This window comes from Schistocerca piceifrons, chromosome 3 (genome assembly GCF_021461385.2).
Source record: "Schistocerca piceifrons isolate TAMUIC-IGC-003096 chromosome 3, iqSchPice1.1, whole genome shotgun sequence".
Taxonomy (NCBI): Eukaryota; Metazoa; Arthropoda; class Insecta; order Orthoptera; family Acrididae; genus Schistocerca; species Schistocerca piceifrons.
In genome coordinates, this window is record NC_060140.1 from 364,941,716 (window position 1) to 364,958,902 (window position 17,187).

General features: G+C 44.0%; 1 long non-coding RNA gene across 2 annotated transcripts in view; it reads right to left on the reverse strand.

Moving 5' to 3' along the window:
* Window positions 1–16,769, reverse strand: part of LOC124790095 — a 42,623-nt gene extending 25,854 nt beyond the window's left edge. For both annotated transcript variants that reach the window (XR_007016221.1, XR_007016222.1), the window contains exon 1: window positions 16,599–16,769. This is a non-coding gene — a long non-coding RNA (uncharacterized LOC124790095). The remainder of the gene's footprint in view (window positions 1–16,598) is intronic.
* Between the last annotated feature and the right edge of the window lie 418 nt (window positions 16,770–17,187).

Here is a 17,187-nt window from a genome sequence, read left to right on the forward strand (position 1 = left end):
AATTAGAGCTCGTACTGAGGCGCTCAGATAGTCGTTTTTCCCTCGCGCGATCCACGAGTGAAGGAGAGAATGGGGGGGAGGGGAGGTTGAAATATGACTTTCGCGCGAATAGTGCCCTACGCCACATACCGCTTGGTGGCTACCGGAGTATATATGTAGATGTAGATTACTAAATTATGATCCGAGTCTATGATCCTGCTAGTTATGCCTTACAACGCAATATCTGATACCGAAACCTGAGAATGACAGAATCTAAATGGAATCTACTCGTGTCCCCGGGCCTTCCCAAATTTACCTCCTACGATTGTCGTTCTTGAACATAGTACTCGTTACTACTAACTGAAATATATTGCACAGCTCGATTAAAATTTCTCCTATCTCATTCCGAATAACAAGGTCGAATTAGTACGTAATTCTATCATCTATTCGGTCCCCTACTATCACCTTGCAGTCCCCAATTGTTATTCGATTGTCATCGACAGTTACCTACTGAATTATCCGTTAGTAACACCACATACTGTTTCCTTCATTTTCTGCCTGTGACGTCGGCATAACTGTCACTGAACTTGGCACTGCATCACACTCTCTGCTCTACCCATCTATTAATAAAAGAATTCTCCACCAGTTATCAATATTTTGTTTCTTCCTTCATTCATCTTACATTCATGTAACTAGAAATCCTTTTCTTCTTTTCATCCTACTTCAGTCTCTCTCTCTCTCTCTCTCTCTCTCTCTCTCTCTCTCTCTCTGTACATACACTGAAGCGCCAAAGAAACTGAATATAGGCATGCGTATTCAAGTACAGAGATATGTAAACAGGCATAATACGACGCTGCGGTCGGCAACGCCCATATAAGAAAAAAGTGTCTGGTACAGTTGTTAGGTCGGTAACTGCTGCTACAATGGCAGGTTATCGAAATTTAAGTGAGTTTGAACGTGGTGCTTTAGTCGGCACACGAGCGATGGGACACAGCATCTCCGAGGTAGCGATGAAGTGGGGATTTTCCCGTACGATCATTTCACAAGAGTATGGTGCATATCAGATATCCTGTAAAACATCAAAACTCCGACATCGCTGTGGCCGGAAAAAGAGCCTGCAAGAACGGGACCAACAACAACTGAAGAGAATAGTTCAATGTGGCGGGAGTGCAACACTTCCGTAAACTGCTGCAATTTTCAATGCTGGGCCAGCAACAAATGTCAGCTTGCGAACCATTCGAAGACGCATCATCGATTTGGGATTTCCGAGCTGAGGACCCATTCATGTACCCCTGATGACTGCACGACAGAAAGCATTAAACTCCGCCTGGGCTCGTGAATACCGACACTGGGCTGTTGATGATTGAAAACATGTTGACTGGATCGGGTCTAGTTTCAAACTGTATCGAGCGGATGAACGTGTACGGGTATGGAGATAACCTCATGAATCCACGGACACTACACGTCAGCAGGGGACTGTTGAAGCTAGTAGAGGCTCTGTAACGGTATAGGGCGTAAGCAGTTGGAGCGATATGGGACCCCTGATACGTCAAGATACGACTCTGACTGGTGACACGTAAGTAAGCATGCTGTCAGCTCACCTGCATCCACTCATGCCCATTGTGCGTTCCGACGGACTTGGGTCCAGCAGGACAATGCAACACCCCACATGTCCAGAATGGCTAAACAGTGGCTCCAGGAAGACTCTTGTGAGTTTAAACACTTCCGGTGGCCACCATTCTCCACAGGCATGAACATTATTGAGCATTTGTGGGATGCCTTGAAAAATATTCACAGAATACGATCAATAACTTGCTATTCGTGCATGTAACATACAACATTTCAGTTAGTGGTCCAGCGAATCGATAAAAAGTTTCAAAGATCGGGACAAAAGTACCAAGTTTCAAAAATCTGTAGTTTGTGCAGATTGTGTCTTCCTGAAAAGGAAACCCATCATCGCAGCCCCCTCAGATTTAGTGGTACGATAGCCCAGTGGGTAGTCCGTCAAAAGCCGAAAACAGATCAATATTGAAAACAGGAAGAACGTGTATACTGAACTATGAAAAACGAGCACATAACAGAAATAGTGAACGGTCCAAGATCAAGATGTGCATCTTGCAGCGGATGTAAGTAGACGCACCGCGGGGATTGTGGGGCGGTCTCAGGAGTCTTGTCACGGTCCGAGCGGCTCCCGCCGTCAGAGGTTCGAGTCCTCTCTCGGGCATGGTTGTGTGTGTCGTCCTTAGAGTAAGTTAGTTTAAGTTAGATTAAGTAGTGTGTAAACTTAGGGACCGATGATGGTTCAAATGGCTCAGAGCACTATGGGACTTAACAGCTATGGTCATCAGTCCCCCAGAACTTAGAACTACTTAAACCTAACTAACCTAAGGACATCACACAACACCCAGTCATCACGAGGCAGAGAAAATACCTGACCCCGTCGGGAATCGAACCCGGGAACCCGGGCATGGGAAGCCAGAACGCTACCGCACGACCACGAGCTGCGGACTAGGGACCGATGAGCTAAGCAGTTTGGTCCCATAAGACATTACCATAAATTTCCAAATTTCCTAAGCGGCCACGGCATCATAGTTATGCTGTCACGCTGGTGGTCATGTTGTTGAATTAGGAAGGTTAGTGGCCCCTGTTCAAACCTCCTCGTGCCCTCTATATTTTTTTTTTCACAGAATTATGAACTGTTCATCCGGTCATTGACTGTCTGTTCGCTGTATTCATATTTGTGTTTGTATGGTGGTGTAAAGTCCGTTAGCAACACTGAGGTACATACATCGTATTTGTTCTACACGAGTACCACACGTTACTACTCCTGTGTTCCGTTTTAGGAGTTTTCACTCTTGAATTCCTTTGTTGTAACATAGTTCACACGTGTTTATTTGTTGTTTTCATTTCTGTGAGAGGTCTATAAGGTATCTTGCCTGCTCTCGCTGTTCATCTTATTTACTTCCGACGGTAATATGACTCACATTCTATAGCCAATGAATAGTATGACAATTGCCGTCTACAGAGCAACAGACACGTCAATGACCGGACGGGAAATCATAATTTTATAAAAAAGAAATGGCACACGAAAGCAGTTTGAACACTGATCTCTCGCTGTACACTCCAACACCGACACCACACAGTCACGACGCCATGATTCTTGAATTTCACTCGATGTTCCACATCTTGATCTTGGACCGTTCATTGTTTCTATTCCGCTTCTTTTTTTCAGAATTCAATACACCTTCTTCCTGTTTTCATGCTTGATATGTGTTCAGTTTTTTGGCAGGCTCTCCCCTGCGCCATTTTACCAGTAAATATGAGGGGAATACGATGGAGAGTTCCCATTGTTAGCATCGTGTTGATCATTACAATAATTCTTAACATAATGTACGGTTCACTCTGCCGAAGGATTCAATTATACCAACTTCTTAAGTGGAAAAATAAAGAACTATAGCGTGGAGCGTTGTTTACACCAAGCGAAGTGCAATAAACGAATGTGATTTTACAGATGAGCACACCGTGCAGCAATGGGCGGAGAACATCTACATGTTCTCGCTCATAGCGCTGAGTTACCGCACCTTTTTTAAGAGTAGAGCGTTCTGAAAGCCTTAGCCGCAGTTTTGGATTCATCAAAAAGTAATTCAATGAAACTATGCAGATATTTTCCTTCACAGTTTTTATCTCAAGAAAAATGAGAAAACCTTTCAGTTCGAACTGCAATTGCATAAACTGAACAAGCTGCTTTTGATAATGGTCCGATTTCTGTTATAATGTGTCAAACATTTTAACTATGGCTATATTATTCTGATTGTTATTATTATTTTTTATATGAGTGTGTGTGGTGTCTGTTCTTTCGGACATATCCAAAAGAACGGCCACCACACATCCATGTAACTGATTCGCCTAGATGTACAATGGATTCACCTTCCTCTTTGAGAATGCACAAGTTTGTCCAACTTCTTGTGGGACTCTCAGAGTAGCTAGCAATGAGGAAATGGGTAGGCACTGTGGATAGGTGGCGTTCGGTGGGAATGTGGGTCAACCGTGACTCGTGCCGTGATAGTACATGCAGTTACCGTAATGGTGTGTTCCAGAAGGCACAGTGGTTAACGGAACTGCCTTTATAAGCAAGAGATTCCGGGTTCGAATACCGATCCACTGCACGTTTTCATTCGTAGCCCCTGATTGCACGTAATGTCCCGATGCAGCTCACTTCAGTAATCCCATAACCCCCTTTCTTTGCTCCACCCCTTCTCCCGCCATCCTTGCCATCCACCTTCATTTTACAGTATTATTTTCAGAAGCTATTTCTTTCTCTTCTTTTGACCATTGTTTGAAGAGTGTCTGTGATCTTCAGTGATCCATAACCGAAGGTGTATCGATTTTAAAGGCAGGTTTAGAACTTTTTTTCTTTATCGTAGCAGCCAGAATTGGTTTTGTTTGCTTAACGCTCATATCGCACGCCATCAGGGAAAACGTTCTGTTGGAAATTACTTATGCTAATTGTCTTTTAGGATGGCGTCTAGTACTGTTCTTAAGACATTCACTCTCTATTTGTTGTGCTCGAGTGACCATTCAATACGGATCTATAACCGTAGAGGCCAAGAAATAAGCAACTGTAAATAACAGTGTTCAGCATCACTCCACGAGCAGTAGGGCAACCTATGTACCACCACACATTGCATTGTTGCCACATTTATTCAAGATGGCGGCAATAGCTGTGACAATGTCTCAATGACGTCATGGCGTGAAGTTCAAATTTTGGCGGGAAAATAGGTCAATTGGGCTACATCCACTAAGCTAACCCTTTCCCATCCCCCCTGTCCTTTCCCTCCCCCAGAAAAATGGGGAAGTTCAAATTAGCTGGGGGAAGGAGTGTGCTTCATTTATTTTGAAACAATTTATTTAGGCACTGATTTCACGTAGTTCATTTATCACACTGATACTTGGGGTCACAGTACATAGCCTACAGACATACAGACTACTCGTAAATTACCGAAATAATGCATACACTGTTGTGCAGACACGAAAACAACTCGTAAATTGTCAAAATATTCCGTGTTTAACGCTTACTAATTGCAAACTGTCACAAAATGCATTGCACAGCCTACAGACCTGTTCACAGAATAAAGCAACTGTCCACTACCCGTGAAACTGTCACAAAATAATGCATATTTGACGCTCTGGAAACAGGCTCAAAATGCTTAAACAGCGTAAAATAATGTACTGCACAAACATTCATTGCATGTAAAAACCACTTTCGAACTATCGTTAAGAAATTCGACCGTGGCATATCAGTGAACTGTTCCAATGTGCACGCACGCCGATGCCAGCCACATGCTGGCCAGCGCCAGAGAGATGAACGCCAGGGCGTGAGGCATTGTTGTGACGCTGCTGCCGCCTGCAGCCAGTAAGTGACAGTCGTGTCTATTTTCAGGTATACAGTTACAATTCTTCGTGTGTTATACTGACATCACATGACTATGTAAATAACAGCTAAGTCCCCCCTCTGGACGTGCTACAGAAATCTGTTGCAATGCTTCCACAATAATACAGGGTGCATTCTCTCCAGCGATCGTAATGGGATAACCCGTCTCACGTGAGAGACGTATGTAACTGTGGGAATGTGTTTACCTGCCCAGCGTGGCTCACGCATCACCGCCTAATGTTCATGTAGCGACTCACCATTGTAGGTGCAGCTAAATGGTTCCGTCAGCTCATGGCTATACGAATAAGTACAAAGTCTACCTCTCAGAAATAGTAAAGTGCCACAGAAATATTTTTCATGATGCCTCAGCTCGTCTGCATGGAAATTTTTGCTCTAACATGACCTGTTTACGAAAATTGCTCAGAATAATACCGAATGCATTTTTCCTGATGGTGCTAAAAAGGCACACCGTCCATTAATGTTACCCTTCCTGGAAATCGTTAAGTCCTGGTTTCAACAAGCATCTCTGAAACACAAACATTCTCGCTGCTATGTGGAGGCACCTATGTCCCAGCACAAAAGATGCCTTACGAATGAATGGAGCATTCTGCTCCGCTCTTACTGAATTTATCCGCCAATTACTGATGCTGCTGGTGTATAAGCCTTGTCTGCCTTTTTGTTTCTGCAGACGAGACTTTCAGTGGCAAAACTATGTTGTACAGATCGCCACATTGCACTGACAGTTAAACCCAGAAAAAGTGCCCTACAGATCGTCAAGTATGGAATGACACTTTCTCAATTACACTGCTCTGCCACTGAGGACGGAGGCTTGAATATTTCAGCGTGAAACCGATCTCCAAGTACCATATCTTTGTAGTAAACATACAATTCGTGTCCTGCGCCATACAAAATCGTCCCTTTTGCATCATGCATATAGCTATCGACCACCAGACACTCGTACATGCCAAAAATATGGTTCACTAGTGGCTGTAATCATTAAAAGACTTCTCCAGAGGATCGAATGCAGGTATGTGGTTGAATGGAAAGACTTGATTCCAAATCGCAGACATCATTTCTACAGGAAAGCGTAGCACTAGAGATCTGAAAACTGGTGTACATTTCCCACGTTCTCAATCAGCACATCGTCTACTGCTTGTGATCCTTCTCAATCAAACATTGCCTGTAACCCAGTGGATATATCGCAGAAACTCTGACATGGCATCGAGGCAGAATGCATTACAAATACGGGAGAAATATCTAGTGGCAGCATGAGGGAGTTGCAAATACCAGTTTCATACCATGTTCCTTAGCCGAATCACTTTCTAAATTTGGCGATTTTATAATGAGGTTGCATTGTCGGCGACGTGTAACCGCACTGTTGGTCTGATAATATACACTTTGATGATCGCTGTCTATATTCAGTGTCATGGTATTTGTCTGGAAAAACCATTTCATTTAGAGGTAATGCCATACCTCGATTCATAAAGCCAGTAAGGCTTTTGACATGGATACTTGTGTGCACCTGTAGAACCAAGACTTATTGTGATAGTAATTTGGTCATTGAGATTTTTTTTTAACATCCGGTCGTTTGTAAGATGATTAGGCGTCTCTATCTAAGACACATTGGTACCACTCGCAGGAAAAACGTATGAGACATGTCCACCCATCGTTGATATTTGGTCAGTATTATTTTGTACTGCCAGCAGTCAGTTATTTTCGAAGTATTGTACTTAGTAATAGGGGATGCTTGACAATGTCGCCTTCAGCATGAAGCTTATAAAGTATGTGTGTGTGTTCCGACATGTGCAAAGGAAATGACTATGTCCAGTAGTAAGGAAGGTATGGATTTGACGTGGAATACTGTGATAGCAAATGGAAAAGTATGTCAAGTCCTAAGAATGGTACAGATATGTCTATTTCCAGAGGAATCAGCCGTCAGTAGGGTGTATTTCCGATACTTCGCTCACTGTCGAATGTCATCCAGTTGAGATCGCAATCGTAATATTTAATTGCGAATATAGTGATCAAATATGTATGTGGCCAGCTTCCTGGGATGATGCTGTCTAGGGTTACGTAGCGCGGAATGGCGGTGGCCTGTGGCGGGGATGATTCACGTTTCCCACTAACGGCAAGAGCCGTCCGAATGAAAAAGCCTTTTGTGATGCAGGAATGTAGCTGACTTAACTGTGTCGTCCTCTAGACGACCGAATAGCGAACTAATACTTAGTATGGGTTGGAAAGCTTTCGTGATCGATTGAAAATTTTAGAAGATTCAATAAGGACGTATGTTTGCGCTGGTCCATTATTCACTCATATGTAAATTGTCCAGTTGACTGCTTCTGCACATTTCGTGCTTTTATTTAGTTGAGAGATCGTCGATTGTGGTGTGTACGTATAGCAGGTGAAAGACGGGCGTAAGACGAGTTTACTTGTTCTCTAGACATGAGAAAGACCTTAGTTGGCTTTTTAAATTATAGGGATGATTTGCAATCTGTTACATCACCGACATCGATACTCGTGAGTGGAAATATCAGTTTCCTCTATTTTCTTTCGAGTTTTCAAGTAAAGGTCTTCACAGATGGGATACTTTTCTAGTTACTCAGTGGTTTACAGCATGCTACACCTCGCTAAAGTTCCGAGTTTCTAGAGAAATAATTTGCAGTCTGTATCTTCGGAATTATACTGTGCAAGCGATACTGCTATGCAAGCTATATTTCTGTGTGCTTGACATAAGAAGTATTACGTAAATGGTATGATATTCTGGAAAACCATGTGAAATTACATATGTTCTTGTAATCCCAGAGTCTAGATATGGATGTAGAAAGCAAGCAAGAAAGCAGGTCAGGGCCAGGAACAGTAAAAGCCTTTTTGGCAAGAGGGAAATGAGGCAAACTTTGTAAAACTGTTTGGAGAGTTACTGGGGTCCACTGAGGGCGCTCTGGTCATGCACCAGAAGCAGATGACTTGTGACCTTCGGCTGCAGTGGATGACCACCCAACCTCGCAGGAAATATCTAGTGGTGTGAGGAGTATATATGGTGTATGTGCTTATGCTGTCATGCTGTCTGTCTTCACAGTATATGTACGAGTGTCTGGCCATCGACATCTGTAGGCATGATGCAAAAAGGGCGATTTTGTATGGTGCAGGATACGAATTGTATGTTTACAACATCGATATGGTACGTGGAGATCGGTTTCATGCAGATATATTCAAACTTCCATACAGAGCACTGTAAATGAGCAAGAGTCGTTCTGTATTTGACGATCTGTAGGCCACTTTTGCAGGGTTTAACTATCAGCGCAATATGGTGATCTGTACAAAATAGTTTTCCACTGAAAGTCTCGTCTGCAAAAACAATAACGCGGTCAGTGCTTATACTCCGGCAGCATCAGTAATTTGGTGGGTAAATGCAGTAAGAGCGGATCAGAATGCTCCATTCATTCGCAAGGCATCCTTTGTGCTGTGACATAGCAGCCTCTAGATAGCACTGAGAATGTTTGTATTTCGTAGATGTTTGTTGAAAGCGGCACTTCACACTGACGGAAGGGGTGCCTCGTTATCACCATTAGGAAGAATGCAGTCCGTATTATTTTGAACTATTTTCGTAAACGGGTCCCGTTAGAGCAAGAGTTTCCACGCAGACAAGCTGAGACATCACAAAAGCTCCTACAAAAGTGACCCTTAACTATTATGTGGCACTTTACTGTTTCTGAGAATATACCTGGTTCTTATTTACATAGCCATATGACGTCAGTATACACTGAGAATCTTTTAGTTGCGCTTACAATGGTGAGTCGCTATGCTAACATTTCACAATGATGCATCAGCCACACTGGGCAGGTAAACGCGTATGAGCAGTTAGGCACATCTCACACATGGGATGGGTTGTCCCGTTAGGATCTCTGGGGATAATGCACCCTGTATTATTCTGGGAATTATTGCAACAGATTTCTATAGCATATCCAGAGCAGGGACTCTGATGTTATTTATATAGACATGTGACGTCAGTATGACACTCGAAGAATTGTAACTGTGTACCTGAAAATAGCCGTGACTTTCACCTTCTGGCTGCAGGCGGCAGAAGTGTCAGAGCTATGGCTCACACCCTGGCATGTTCTCTCCGACGCTGGCCCGCAACTGACTGGCAACGGCGTGTGCGCACATAGGAACAGTTCGCTGATACGTCACAATTTAATTTCTTAAAAATAGTGTGAAAACGTTTTTTACATGTAATGAGTGTTTGTGCAGTGCATTATTTTCGGCTGTTTAAGCGTCGTGAGCATGTAGGTAGAGCGTTAAATATGCATTATATTTTGACAATTTCACGAGTAGTGGATGGTTTCATCATTTTGTGAACAGGTTTCTAGGCTGTGCAGTGCATTATTTCGACGGATTACAATTAGTGAGCGTGTTGGCAGACCGTTAAATATGCATTATTTTGACAATTTACGAGCTGCTTTTGTGTCAGCACTTCAGTGTACTGCATTATTTTGGTGATTTACGAGTATTTTACAGGTCTGTAGGCTGTGTAGTCTGACACCAAGCATGTCAGAGCGAGTGTATTGTATCTGTGTAGTAAATGAACAGTGTGAAATCAATCCCTAAATAAATTGTTCCAAAATAAATGAAGTACACCCCTATATCTCCAGAACCCCAACACAGTTTGAATCCTTTTGCCTCAAATTCGAGGGCAGAGGTGGCGGTCAAGCGACTTAGGTTATTGGAGGTAGTCCAAGTGTCCTTTCCCCCTTCCACCCCACCAAAAAAAAATTTTGAACTTGCTGCCGTTTTCTGGGGAAGGGAACGGGAGGAGGATTTGAACTTCTGACCATGATGTCATTGCGATATGGCCACATCTATCGTCGCCATCTTCATCTTGTATCCGCCACCACGAATAAATTTGGAAACAATGCAATGGGGGGTGGTACATACATTGCCCTACTAATTCCATGCTTCACAGCCCTGGCAGCACCCCAGTACACAGCCGTTTGTGTGGTGGTGTTAATGCATGGAACGACAATTCCTTAGTCTGGCTACCGCTCGATTCCATCAAATAGTGCGGGATGACAAGCAGTGTTGCACTGAGTCCATTACTTGTCTGGGATGGCAGGCGCAGATGTGCTTGCTGCTCTATACAGCAACCATCTACAACCACAGAATCTTCACGACGAGTATCCTTGTCCTCACATTCAGATACAGTCCAACATAGGACAACTGTCACATCCTCATGAACCACAAATCTCGACGTTGCACAAATAGATTAACAAGTTGTCAGGTGCTGACAACGCTGTCTCACACAACTACATTGTATCTTCATGTTCTTATCAGTGTTTACTTAAATCCATGCTGTCACTACTGATCCCTAAATCATTATTTGCGAATATTTCCTACGTTTTTGATGTCCATGCTTACAAAGATTAATGTCCAGTGTGGGTTAGTGCATATAAACATATCTGTGTGTGTGTGTGTGTGTGTGTGTGTGTGTGTGTTTGTGTGTGTGTGTGTGTGTTTGTATGTGGTAAGACTATGTTTCGAGTCAATCACGATGTACCATGTTTCCATCAACTGTAGAGAATACATGTACATTTTTGTATGTTAAATAAGTTTCTCGCAGATAGTACAACTGCTCCAAGAATGGATTTGAATGGCCTAACACAGTCACCGTCAGGAAAGATGTAAACCACTGCCAAAAAGCAAGTTAGCCAATTTTTAGAACAAGTCAGGAGCAAAGAAGTTGCACAACATCTTTAAGGAAACGCCTGAAATATTTGTGTAATATCCCGCGACATTATCATTTGATCACATCAGGAAACGTAGCGCTTCTTCTGCGTTCACTGTCATGGACTTCGGCGCAACCGTATCTGCAGCAGTTCGGCAACACCAGTGTCGCGTGGAATTTGTCTTGTTCGCAAGCGGCCATCCCCAAATAACTGCTGCCGTGGAAAACCTCTAGCAGGCAGAGGAGAACCAAAATGGCTACGTCGCGTGTCATCACTGTATGCCACCCTTCTTCTCGACAACATCCTTTATGTTCTGGAGGATAACAGAATAGAATGCCGCTCATGAGATGTGAGGGTCTCAAGGAAAAATGAAATGAAGTGCTTGGTTATCGCACCGTGCTGGGGGGAATAGTTTCACTGAGTTAGACTTTCTCCCTCTCTCTCGAGAGCGAATAAAGTACCATGTATGGCGTTTTCCCTTAGTGGTGAAATGTACATGTAGTGAACAGTCAGTAGCGCAGAACAGAACCTCTGTAGCCTGTATGCAGGATTTTTGTTTTGACTCGAGGCAATTAAATATTTCAAAAATGACACATCGTGCAAAAAGGTTAAAGTTCGATGTTTGTTAATTTAGTTGAAGTTATTAAAGGGGGCATCTGTCTGTGATACCCCTGATCACCTCTTAACCACCCCTCCTGCGTGTGTGCGGTCCACTTGGTATTATCCAAAGGGAATCCTCATTTTTAGTGGATATTCTGACTCTGCGGAAAAAAAATACTCAAGGTTTACTCAAGCCATTGTTTTCCATTTCTTGGCAGATGGCGCTGTAATAGAAAAATATCAAGTCTTCTTGTTTCAGCAATTAAGAACCGATGCATTTGATTTTAAATTTCAGTCAGGACGTAAATAATATATCTTTGTCTGCTAACGGTTGATATTTATGTTCGAAATTTCTCTTGAGTGTTGCGAATTAGGCTATACCGTATCACCTCCAAACCCTTGTCTGGGTCTGACTACGCTGTCTCACTTGACTACGTGGTCCCCCAAACCCATCACAGTGTTTGTACCACAGCTAACGTTAGCCGCGACCCTTATATCTCCCACTAGGCCTGTTAACAATAGTAAACGCGAAGAACAGTAATCCACTCTGGTCGCGGAGAATCGCAACTCTATAAATTTGACCAGCCGCAGATAGTGTGTTTGTGTACTAAGATACATTGGCAACGACCATATCTGATGGGTGCCACACTTTTGTCACGGGGTGTGCATACAGGTGAATAAAGGTGATTAGAATAAGGGCAGGGACTGGAGTAATAGGTAACAGTATGCGTGACGAAAATATTGTTGAACACTTAGGATATCGACTCATAAGTAAGGTTTGTCAACAGACACGTTTCTGTTAGATTTTGCACAGCAAGTCAGAGGCTGGAAACTCAAAAAACTAATAACACCGCAAATGTAAGTGATTGTGCTGTGTTTATAGGAGCTATGAGACTCTTTATTTGTGTACCATTTCGGTAAATAATTTCTTATGTGATTCCCAAGTCTCAAGATAAGCACTATTTTGATCCAATGAGGTCTAAATTCAACAAACTTAACAATGACCGTTGGTGAGACGCCTGAACATGATCTGTGTGAGATTGACAGCTAACAACATTTTAACCTCTGTAACTAATTATATTGCAATATACCAGGTGACCAAAAAGTCAGTATAAATTGGAAAACTCAGTAAATCACGGAATAATGTAGATAGAGAGGTACAAATTGACACACATGCTTGGAATGACATGGGGTTTTATTAGAACCAAAAAAATACAAACGTTCAAAAAACGTTCAACAGATGGCGCCTCATCTGATTAGAATAGCACTAATTAGCATAACTAAGTAAGACAAAGCACATATGATGTTCTTTACAGGAAATGCTCAATATGTCCACCATCATTCGTCACCAATAGCTGTAGTCGAGGAATAATGTTGTGAACAGCACTGTAAAGCATGTCCGGAGTTATGGTGAGGCATTTGCGTCGTCGGATGTTGTCTTTCAGCATCCCTAGAGATGTCGGTCGATCACGATACAGTTGCGACTTCAGGTATCCGCAAAGCCAATAATCGCACGGACTGAGGTCTGGGGACCTGAGAGGCCAAGCATGACGAAAGTGGCGGCTGAGCACACGATCATCAACAAACGATGCGCGCAAGAGATCTTGCACGTGTCTAGCAATATGGGGTGGAGCGCCATCCTGCATAAACATCGTACGTTCCAGCAGGTGTTTATCACCCAGGCTGGGGATGATGCGATTCTGTAACATATCGGCGTATCTCTCAGCCGTAACGGTAGCAGTTTTGCTGTCCAGCGCCATCTGTCGGACATTTTGTGAACTTTGGTTTTTTTGGTTCTAATAAAACCCCATGTCATTCCAAGCATTTGTGTCAATTTTTACCTCTATATCTACATTATGCTGCGGTTTATTAAATTTTCAAATTTATACTGATTATTTAATCACCCAGTATGTAATGTTGCACCCCCACAGTCAGAACAAAGGCGTTCCAGTTGGGCGATACTTGGACCCTGTACCACTTTGGCAATAGACAGATGGGTTCTATTCAGCTGAAGTGTTTGCTGAACTCTGGAGTCCAGTTACAGTACTGAGAGTTGAGGGTCGCCTTCGGGTCCTGAACGACTAAGAAACTTGAGCGAGGCCATAGCATTAACGCTGCAAAGAAATGGACTTGTTATGAAGCTGCAGCCTTCTCAATAGCTCGGTAACACTGAGAAACATCAGAAAGAACTGTCAGCAGTTGGCAGAAGAAAGTCTAGCATGTAAGCCCCTGAAGTACCGTCGGCAAAACGGTATCAGAGCAACAGCGAGACACGGTATGAAAACAACGTCAAAGTTCCTTGTCATGCACCAGCTGCCGCGTAGGGACTATTCAAAAAAGATTGGAAAATCTAGTACAGTATTCGTAGACTGGCACGGATACCTACCCGTCTCAATAATTAATTGAGTGACATTGACAATTGAGGCAACCAATGACAAAGATGATACGACGGGAAATTTAACACTCTGGAGTACAAAGTGGGGGAAAGTGAACAGAGCTGCCTTACAGGGGAAGTCTTGGCATCTGTCAGTCCATACAGAGATCAATGTGAGACTCTTTAGGGTTCTCACACACAACTTTATGATAAGCGGAGCCGCAGCACTTGAAATTTATGGTTAACTGAACTTGAATAAAATCGCAAACATCTGTCAATTTATTCACTACCGGTTTCGGTGCTTTAAAAGCAACATATAAAGGTGGATAGTAGTACGAATCTGTGTAACACTACCAACCACCTGAAGGTGCTTGTATGTCCTAAAGAAAATTGCATCTTACTTCTGAACACCAAAGGCACTGCTATATCGGAGCTACACTCCTGGAAATTGAAATAAGAACACCGTGAATTCATTGTCCCAGGAAGGGGAAACTTTATTGACACATTCCTGGGGTCAGATACATCACTTGATCACACTGACAGAACCACAGGCACATAGACACAGGCAACAGAGCATGCACAATGTCGGCACTAGTACAGTGTATATCCACCTTTCGCAGCAATGCAGGCTGCTATTCTCCCATGGAGACGATCGTAGAGATGCTGGATGTAGTCCTGTGGAACGGCTTGCCATGCCATTTCCACCTGGCGCCTCAGTTGGACCAGCGTTCGTGCTGGACGTGCAGACCGCGTGAGACGACGCTTCATCCAGTCCCAAACATGCTCAATGGGGGACAGATCCGGAGATCTTGCTGGCCAGGGTAGTTGACTTACACCTTCTAGAGCACGTTGGGTGGCACGGGATACATGCGGACGTGCATTGTCCTGTTGGAACAGCAAGTTCCCTTGCCGGTCTAGGAATGGTAGAACGATGGGTTCGATGACGGTTTGGATGTACCGTGCACTATTCAGTGTCCCCTCGACGATCACCAGTGGTGTACGGCCAGTGTAGGAGATCGCTCCCCACACCATGATGCTGGGTGTTGGCCCTGTGTGCCTCGGTCGTATGCAGTCCTGATTGTGGCGCTCACCTGCACGGCGCCAAACACGCATACGACCATCATTGGCACCAAGGCAGAAGCGACTCTCATCGCTGAAGACGACACGTCTCCATTCGTCCCTCCATTCACACCTGTCGCGACACCACTGGAGGCGGGCTGCACGATGTTGGGGCGTGAGTGGAAGACGGCCTAACGGTGTGCGGGACCGTAGCCCAGCTTCATGGAGACGGTTGCGAATGGTCCTCGCCGATACCCCAGGAGCAACAGTGTCCCTAATTTGCTGGGAAGTGGCGGTGCGGTCCCCTACGGCACTGCGTAGGATCCTACGGTCTTGGCGTGCATCTGTGCGTCGCTGTGGTCCGGTCCCAGGTCGACGGGCACGTGCACCTTCCGCCGACCACTGGCGACAACATCGATGTACTGTGGAGACCTCACGCCCCACGTGTTGAGCAATTCGGCGGTACGTCCACCCGGCCTCCCGCATGCCCACTATACGCCCTCGCTCAAAGTCCGTCAACTGCACATACGGTTCACGTCCACGCTGTCGCGGCATGCTACCAGTGTTAAAGACTGCGATGGAGCTCCGTATGCCACGGCAAACTGGCAGACACTGACGGCGGCGGTGCACAAATGCTGCGCAGCTAGCGCCATTCGACGGCCAACACCGCGGTTCCTGGTGCGTCCGCTGTGCCGTGCGTGTGATCATTGCTTGTACAGCCCTCTCGCAGTGTCCGGAGCAAGTATGGTGGGTCTGACACACCGGTGTCAATGTGTTCTTTTTTCCATTTCCAGGAGTGTATAAGCCGATACCGGCCAGAGAATTTCAGTTAAGATGTCTCCCCTTCATCGGAATATACATAATGGAGGTACGAGTGCAGGTTACACACAGCTGGATGACGACAAATGGAAGTTTCGATCTGGCCGTGAAGAGTCCTCGGACAGCCTAAAAGTAAGGCGACCACTCGCGATAAGCGTAAATTCTGGGCTCGAGTCCCAGTCCGGTAAAAATTTTCATTGTTTTCATTCCATTATATAGATGATGGGTCTCAGTTGCACAGTAGTTCTGAGGAACACAGATATTGAAATATCGTATTTATCATAATGCTTACAGTTCTTCTTTTTTCTGTCACTCCCTTTTCGGCGCTTGAATACGTTTCGAGCTAGTTGGTGTGTCTCATATTTCCATAAACAGTGGCAGACAGATTTATAAATGTGTTTCAAAAATGTTTCTTTCAGATAATACAACTATTGCAGTAATGTATTTGAACGGCCTAACACAAAATCAGTGTCAGAACTAATGTAAACCTCTGCCAAAGAGCATCTTAGACAATTTTGAGAACAAGTCAGAGGTAAAGAAGTTGATCTACATACTTAAGGGAACAACTGAAATATTTGTACAATTTCCAAAGAGGTTAACGACTGATCACACGTACCGATTCTTCTGCATTCACCGTCACGGACCTCGACGTATCCCTCTCTGCAGCGGTCCGGCATCGACACCATCTCTACAAGTCGAATTTCTCCGGATGCTGACATCCCCAGATAACCTCTGTCATGGAAAGCTCCCAGAAGGCAGAGGAGCACTAATACAGCTACGCCGCGAGTCATTGCTGTCTGCCAATCTCGTCCCCAGCAGCACTCTTTATATCCTGCAAGATAACTGAGTGCGAAAATTTAAGGGCACTCATGACCTCTGCGAGTCCACAAGGAAAACAGAAATGACATGTTTTCCTATCACACTGAACCGACGGTAAAAATTCTAGCAACGGACATTTTCTCTCTTTCTCGAAAGCGAATAAATTACCGTGTGTGGTGGTTTTACAATGAGATGGAACGTACATGAAGTGAACAATAAATAACTCAAAACGGAATTTCTGTAGCCAATAAACAAGGCTTACTTTATTTTTTATTTTTTTCGAGAGAAAAAAATATCTCGAAAACGACGCGTCGTACAAAAAAAATTAAATAAATTCGTTATAGATGAAAAGTTAAGTATTAATAAAGGACATACCTGTCTATGCA